At 44.6% G+C, this 8,760-nt stretch overlaps 1 long non-coding RNA gene across 1 annotated transcript; it reads left to right on the top strand.

Annotated features, from left to right (window-relative positions):
* Positions 1–216: 216 nt before the first annotated feature.
* LOC311165395 lies at positions 217–2,397 on the top strand. Its single transcript, XR_014616918.1, has 3 exons — positions 217–469; positions 1,618–1,817; positions 2,006–2,397. It is a non-coding gene; the product is annotated as an uncharacterized lncRNA (long non-coding RNA).
* Positions 2,398–8,760: the final 6,363 nt, after the last annotated feature.

Raw genomic sequence — 8,760 nt, forward strand, 5'->3', positions numbered from 1 at the left:
TGGAAAGCAAAGCTGGCTGTAGATATTTATATTCAATTGAGATGACCAGGGATAACTCGGCTTTTGACTTTTAAGGTCAAGTTTGGTTTGTCTTTTAACATCTGCATTGTCCTCCTTAGTAAGACAATAAGTACCTATATGTATGTTTTGTATAACATTGTTTTACAGTTCAGATGGCATGTAAACTATTTTAAAGATATTGTGTGGACTACAGTCACCAGCTGCTGGGAAATATGAGCAATAAAGGTCCACATCCCTAAAAAAACCATGGGTTTTTTCCCTGAATATGCTAAATCTCCACACCCAACCAGTGTTGGTGAAATATTGCCTTTTCTGTGCAGGGCACAGCTGAGAATCCTGCCCAGCTGTAGCATCAGGTTCAGATGAAGGTTTCAGGCTTTGAATTGCAGAAGCTGCTCTCACTCAGCCAAAGTGGGCAGCTACACCAAGAGGAAGGAGGAAGGGACTGGTAAGCAGATAATAAACCCATTCTTCTTTTTTTCTTCTTCTTCTTTTTCTTTCTTTTTTCTTTTTTCTTTTTTTTCCTCTCGGAGCGTAGCAGCAAGAAGCCAAGAGCTTTATTGGCTCGTGTTGCACACACAGCTGTAAAAAAAGGAGGCTGTAGCTTTGCTACTTTCACAACATGTTTAGATGAATAACATCGTACTTTGAAATAGTCAGGGACTATTCATGGCTGGTTTTCTTTTCAATAAAGTCACACTTGAAGTCAAAGTTAATAGTTAATGCATGTCCTTTTTAATTAATGCACAGAATTAAGAGAAAAGAAGCAAAACGTTAATGCATGTCCTTTTTAATTAATGCACAGAATTAAGAAAAAAGAAGCAAAACAGCAAAGCACAAAACACACACAAGCCAGCTAACAAAAAAAAAAAAAAAACAAAACAGAAAACAAAACACCAAATAATCCCCCAAAACACCAAAAACCCCAAAAACCTCCCCCCCCCAAAACCCCAAAAATAAACCCCCCAAAACCCCACAAAAACCAAAAAAGAACACACAGAAAACCAAAAACCCCACAACACAGGGTGCTTCAGCCAAGAGTCCAAGAGACTTTAAGAAGTCCAAGAGATCAGACTCTGCTTCTTGTGGCCCTCAGCATCAAGTTTGAATTCTGCGCTGAGTCTGAACCTGATGCACTTGGACAGACAGCACTGTAGTTGATCTTAGGTTGGTATTTGTACTTTGACTTCTGCTTGAACTAATATTTAATCAAGTTTGTTGCCTCATGTGCATCTTCAGCATTGGAGGGAGATTTATTTTAGCAAGGTTTTGGAGAGCGATAAATTTGTTACAAAGAATTTGCCGATAAGACAAAAGAGCTGTTCTGTAGCCGTGATAAGGAAGGCTGCTTTGAGAAATCAGAGACCATATGAAGTCCATTAAGAACTGCTGAACTGCACAAAAACAACGGCAACGTCCTTTCCTGTGACTCCTCGGAATATAAGAGCTTGCACAGTGCTTCAAAGGGACTTGAAGAATAACATAATTGGGGCTCACGGTCAGGCACTTAAACCCATGTAGGGCGGTGGGAAGAGTGAAATGTGTTCTCTCTTTGTTCAACCTCCCCTGCTCCTTATCTTATTTTCTCTCTCGCAGTGTTTACTCAGCGTTCATCCTCGGCCCGGCCGGGTTGTAGCACATGAATGAATGAATGAAGACGTCTTTGAAGTCGCTGTGCCGAGCAAAACAGTTGAAGCTCTTCTTTGATAAGTTCACATGAATAGAGCCGTTCGCTATTGACACGTCTTTTACTGACGCAGCTATTATGCCTGGGGAGAATTAAGAGTCCTTTTCAGGTGCGTGGTTGCAGCTCCCATTATTAGGGCTAAACGATTCTGCAAACACGTATTTGGGGCGAGGATGTGCATAATGGTAATTGCCGCGCATTTGCATGCGCATTTAATCCAGAGAGAGCTCGACATGCTTTACAAACTCCACCAACACAATTACACATGTTGTAAATGTAGAATCACTTTGTCAACAGCTGCTGCGCAGCCACCTCGCGGTGAGACCCAACAGCTGTGCAGCAACACAAAGCAGCGCCGCAGAATGTGGCAGCAACCGGGAGAAACTTAAATTGCCTTATCTGGCTGAAAACACCAGGAGAAGTCTAGGTAAGCTACATGCAAATTACTCGAATTAAAAGTTGGCTGGAGCTCTGGAGGTAACACTCCTACTGTTGCAGGGAAAGCGGCGTTTTTAATGATGGCAATTTGCCCGAACCTCTGTTTAATGTCTCTGCGTAAGGGCTGCACCTCCAGCTGCAGGGTGATGGCTAACAGAGGCCAGGGCAGGGTCTCGGTGAGCCAGACCAGAGTGCCACCTACAGCACAGGCATCTGCAGGGCTTGGTGATGCCCTGACCTGCATCCCAATCCCTGAACCTACCCCACAACAGCAGGTGGAACATATTTCACTGAGAAAAACACACAGAATTTTAAAAGGGGAGGCAAAACCCCCAAAAAGGTGATGTCAACATGATGTAAGAAATTGAAAGCCTGTTGATGGTGGGGAATGCATTACCTTGCATGTGAAATAATAAATGGGCAAGTGGTAGCATTGCCCACTGCCAGGGCTTTCATTGTCTTGGATGTGGTGGTGGGGAAATGCCTCTCCTGGCTGTGGAAGCTTTGTCTCTCCCTGGTTCAAAGGCACCCTCTGAAGAAATTGTGGGATCTTTCCACAGCTGGAGAAGACACTGTGGTCGAAACACACAGAAAATTCTTGCTTCCTGAATCATGGAAATGTAATAACTCTTTGCTCAGGCTTTGAGACTCTGGAATATTTTGGCGTGTTTCCCGCCAGTGTGATCTCCTTGAAGGAAAAATAGGGAAGTGTGGATTTTCATGCCATCTGTTGTCCTTCCTGCCCACCATGAGCCTGATCCCATGTTGGTGACTGCCTCATACCCAGCCCATGGCCCCTACCCAGACCTCCCATTACCCTCAAACACTGCCCTGGGCTGTACCCCCTTCCTGCTGCAGGAGAACAGCTCTTCCTCTGGCACGGGGGCCCACGGTAAATGGTCACACAGCCCCACATGGCTTTTCTGTAAATGCCACTCCTGGATATTCTGGCTGAGGAGGCAGCCGGAGGGGACAGCAAGCAGGAGCCTGAGGATGCTGTGAGCATCACATTTTGAAGCCTGGTTTCCACCACAAACCCCCTCTCCTGCCCTGACAGAAATTCCCTCCTGTGCAGAATCCCAAGTACAACTCCATTTTGCCAAGGAAAGAATCCTTCCCTCCAGGCATGACCCTCCCTTCTGCTCTGAGGAGGGGGAAGATGCCTGAAGCGAGGATGGGCAGCCACGGGAGGGGCTCAGGGTTGGGCTGGGGGCAGCTGGAGCAGCCCAGGGAGGGTTTGTGTCACTGCCCAGGGCCCAAGAGTCACGTTAGCACAAACCAAGTGGGGAAGAGCTGGCCAGCATGTGTTGTCAAGCTCTCCTCTTCCGACAGCTCCAGATGGGGACCACATGGAGCCCAAAGTAAAAGTGCAGCAAATGAACCTAATCCTCTAATTCTCTGCCTGCAGTGAAATGGGCTCTCACTGCTGCTCTCCTAATGAAAAAACGAGTGAGCAGTCATCTGTCTAGGTCTCTCTCATTGCTTCTTATTGGCATAACTGAGTTTCACCATGACTGGCTAAAGCAGCAGAGGGAAACAAATTATAGTCTATTTTCTGAGACTGTTTTGAAACAGAAATCAGAAACGTATTTTTCGTTTGGGAGGACAGCAATATGCAGCTTTAATTTTTATTCCCTTTTCCTTTTTTCTTTTTTTTGTACAATTTTGTTTTATAAGAAGCAGTTTCCCTAACATTTGTAATTACCCACCATAGCCCTTTGATCTCTCTCTAACCTTGCTATTAATTACTTCTCCAAATACAGCAGTAGCAGCAGCCTTTCATAAGACTTTTATTCTTCTTAGGAGCTGATACAACTGCCATCAAAGTGAGTAAAAGCCTTTCAATCCACTTTAGACAAAGGGCCTTGTATCAGGCCCTTTGTGAAAATGCATAATCCACCATTAAAAGGAGGGCAGTCACTCCTCCATCCTTCTCCTTCTGCTGGTTTCAGTGGAAGTGAATCAGCACAGACACAGAAATCCTAAATACTGATAGAAAATAACAGTGTTCCCAATTTGAAATCAAGTACTGCCTGTTTCCCATGCTAAACATCATGTACAGTGTTGCTTTACTCACCAGAGTGACTGACAAACCCTTTGGTTTTTTAATGGCATGTCCTGGAAAATAACGAAAGGCCGGATTTCCACATGCTGTTGTTCATTGCTGTCTAGACTATACTGTGAAATGTACATGACAGTTCCTTGGAGGTGAGATCTTTTTGTTTGCTGACCATACAGCTGGAAATCATGTTCTGAATGTCCTGGACATTCAGGGATAGGTACAGAATTAATGGCTATAATGTATTTTTAAGTGTCTGATGAAATTACAGCTCAATCCGCTCAATTTGTAGCTGCCATTGTAACTATATATTTGGTGCAAGGAGGGTTGAGACCAGACTTCCATCAACCTTCTTTCATAAGGTTTCAATCTGTGTAGCTCAGTCTTAAATACAAATTACACAGTCATGGGAAAATTTTTATGCTGGGAGGTGTGGAGATAATGATCTCTTGCTCATTCATTGAACTCTCAAAATTCCAGTTAATCACAGTGTTGTCAAGGGCCCATCTCCATCTCCTCAATGCCTTTCCCCAGGCTCTGAGGCAGCTGACACTACCCTCAATCCTGCTTGGATCAGCCCCACATCCTCTCATCACAAAGCCATGGAATGACAGGATTGTTAAGGTTGGAGAAGAGCACTGAGGTCACCCTGCCAACACCAACCCAGCACCACGGTCACCTTCACCACTGAACCATGTCCTCAAATGCCACAGCCACACGTGCTCTGAACAGCTCCAGGGACAGTGACTCCACCACTGTCCTGGAAAGCCTGTTCCAATGTCTGAACACTCTTGCAGTGAAGATTTTTTGGTAATATCCCACATAAGCCTTCCCAGCACCATTTCCTCTTTTCTTATCAATTATTGCTTGTGAGCAGAGCCCCACCCCCACCTGTCTGTCCCCTCCTGGCAGGAGCTGTGCAGAGCCACAAGGGCCCCTCTGAGCCTCCTTTTCTGCAGGCTCAGCCCCTTCCCAGCTCCCCCAGCCCCTGCTGGGGCTCCATTCCCTTCCCAGCTCTGCTCCCTTCTCTGGCCACGCTGCAGCCCCTCAATGTCTCTCTTGGGAGGGGCCCAGAGCAGCCCTCAGCATTTGAGGTGCAAAGGGCAGACGCTCCCAATCAGTGCTGGGGACATCACCAACCTCACTCTGGTTCATCCAGGTCTTTCCCAAGCTGGACACCCCAAAACAGAGCATTCATCCCCTTGATCTCCTTGCACAGGGCAGGGCTTTGCATTTTTTTGGTGAGACTCCTGCAGTCCATTCCCCCTGACTGGACTTCATGCTTTTATATTTTTCAGATTCTGTGCTGCTTTAGTGTGTGGGTCTGGGTTCGTATTATGGGATGGTGAGCTCTCTGCACAGAGCAGGGAGACAAAACAATTCCTGCTCCAGCTGGGCACCAAGGACAAATGAGCCAAATCTCAGGCCAGGAGCACAAACCCCGTGGGCTGCAGAGAGACAAACAAGCAGGGTGGGACTGCAGGGGCTAAAGCTGGGATGGGACAATGAACTGCAAGGTGCAAATGGAGCAGAACTGATCCCAGGGAGAGACCCCGTGCCCGGCCGTGCATTTTTGGGCCATTTTGGGTCATCTTGGGTGCAGCCCTGGCTGGGCTCTGGTGCTGCCCAAGGTGCATCCATGGAGGAGATCCTTTGAATAAATCCCTGCTTTATTCTGTAGCTCTGTCTGGTCTCTGTTCTAGGGCAGCCTGCACAGGGCATCAGCCTCCTTTGGTGTCAGAGCCTTGCTCTTGAGGGTATCCTTTCTTTGCCCTGGCTTGGAGTCACCTCCAGACTCAGTGGAGAGCACTCCATCATTTCCAGCAGGTTGCTGACAATGGTTCTTCATCTGGAGCTTTAACACCATTCAGATGCACGCTCACAGTTGTGGGAGGACACCTTCTGCAAGACAGACTGCCAGAGGAGATCTCATTTCCCATTCCCAGGGGGGAATAAATACTTAGTTTTTGGAGGCAAACAGCAATTTCTCCTCAGCTGATCTCAGGCAAGGCAAGTTCTCTAGTGCTGCTTTGCCTCAGGTCTCCTCTTTATCACCCTCACGGGCTTCCCAGCAATGCTCATCAGTGTCTCCAATAGGGAAAGCGTCTCTTCCCAGAAAATCACAATTTGGTGTGTGTTGGGAGGGACCTTAAAGCCATGGCAGGGACACCTTCCACTGTCCAAGCTCCAGTGTCCAACCTTGGGGACTGCCAGGGATGGGACAACTACTGTGGGATCCCCTTGTCTTTTTTCCATTACCTTTTGTCCCATGAAGTTTTTGCATCATCTCTGCTTCTTTCCTTTTTCTTCTTACTAGCACCTTCAGTTTCCTTCCATTTCTTTAACTTCCTTCCCTTACCTTTTGCTGTTACCCTTCTTTTCTGCAAGTCTCATTTTTTATGTCTCATCTTTTCCATCCCATCTTTTCCTACCATTTCCTGTCCCCCCCCCCCCCGCCCCCGTTACTCTCCTCTTTTCCTTATTTCCTACCCCTCTTAATGCTACTTTTTGCTTTCCTCAAGAAGGGCTATCCTCTTGCTGTCTCTTCATAGCTGTAGTCTTGGAAGATACTTTGATTTTATCAAGGCTGAGCATTCCCAAAGGTTATGACCTCCTCTTATCAGTGCAGCCATCAAACACAGGCAAGCAGCCAAGCCAAGGCTGCATTTTGTGAGAATACAGACTCCCAAAGGCTCTGTCAGGAGAAAATATTCCCTTGGGTTCCTCATCTGTCTTTATTTCAAAACACTCTGATTTCAAGTTCAAAATCAAGTGGCAAGCAAGATGAAGCTGAACCTTTGTGAATCTTCTGTTATGGTTTTGGTTTTTTTTTTTCAGAGTCTTTACTTTAGGGCCACTCTCTCCCTGTTATGGGACTGGCTCTCCTAAATTATTCAGTTATTTCTGAAAGGCACGACCTTGAGTAACCCTCCTCTCTATGAAAGAGAGGGGTATTATAAAAAATTCAGCGATATCACAACTGTAGGCTGCAGCTCGATAAGGTTGAGTCCATAACAGAACATCTTTATAACCTAATAATTGCATTTGTGAGCATTTCTGAGCATAAGTGGCTTCAGAACTGATATAAAAATATGACATTTTCACTAGAGTTTTTGTAAAACAAATGGAGCAAAAGAGAATCACAGGAAAGGGGTGAAAGACACCCACAAAGATTGAGTCCAACTCTTAGCCTGGCACAGGACAACACAAAAAAAACTCCACAAACTTTTAAAATTTTAATTTAAAGGCATAAGTAAAAACCATAGGCATAAGTAAGGTGCAAGTAAAGGCATAAGTAAAAACCATAACTTAATCAAAATTCTGAAAAAAATTTGATTAAGAGTATTGCTTGTATTGTAGAAGACTAAGTTTAACAGAACTTACATGGCAAATTGGAGCTGGTCTTATAAAAATAATACTTCTAAGACACTTCAAAGAGGGTGTTTTTTCAAAGTACAAGTACAAAACCAACTTGGGGGAGAAAAGTCTTGTAATGACTGACAAAAAAATTCTACCCGTAGAAAAGTGACATTTTAAGCTGTAACACAGAGGAAGTAAAAATACTGCATAAAATATTTAAAAAATCTTTTTAGGTGATAGCAAAATTATGCAAATTTTGATTTTCATTTTGGAGTCACATCAGATTTATTCTGGCAGCATTGGCATCTGTAGAAAACTCACCATCTACCAAGAGAGCCTCTGGGCTTCAAATAAACATGATCTGGAATCTGAGCTATCCACCTTTCTTAATGTGCTTGGGGTTTGGAAAAATAAAGTACTGCACAGACAAATCCAAGTAGTACAACAGGTTTTTTACTTTAAAAGGTATAGACAGTTTTAGAGCAGATTTTTAATGGTGGTGTCTGGTGTGATTTGTTTGTGCTTTGTGTGTGTGTGTGTGTGTTGGTGAGGATATATTGTTTTACAGACATGTGAGCTTTTGGGTTTCTATTGTACGTGCTGGAGTTAGTACACTATATTCACTTTGGCTCAAAATCTACTTCCAGGAGCAGATCCAAATAAGCTCAACTGCTTGGTGTTATTTTGCTGCTTTTTTTTTGGTGTGTTCTCTTCTGTAAGGCTAGCTGCTAAATCTCACTGTTTTTGTGGTTATTCTGGGCCCTGATGAGTGCTCCAGCACCTTCTGGTTTTGGCACAAAGGAACTTTTTCTATCCCTTGAAAAGAAAGGTGTTCAGGACATCAAAGGTTTCCTTCATGTTCTTCAGGATTGTTTACAGGACACAACTCATCCAAGAACACTCTTCCCCACAACTTTTGTAGCAGTGTCCTCTTCTCCAAGAACCATCAGAGCTTGTTAACCAAACCTCTCCAGGCACTGGAGCACAAATATAATTTGGATGCACCCCAAGTCTCCCTCCTCTGTCAGAGGAACCAGCCAGCTGTGATAAATCCTTACAAAACTGCTTATTTATTTATTATTACTTAGATAAGTCAACATCTTCCTGTTGACCCAATATCTTTTTGCTTTGGCAGTGCAGAGTAATTCAATATTTTTTTCCTGGTAATTCAAGGCATGGGTGTTGTAGAACTTAA

Source organism: Fringilla coelebs, assembly GCF_963513975.1.
Source record: "Fringilla coelebs genome assembly, chromosome: Z".
NCBI classification, from domain to species: Eukaryota; Metazoa; Chordata; class Aves; order Passeriformes; family Fringillidae; genus Fringilla; species Fringilla coelebs.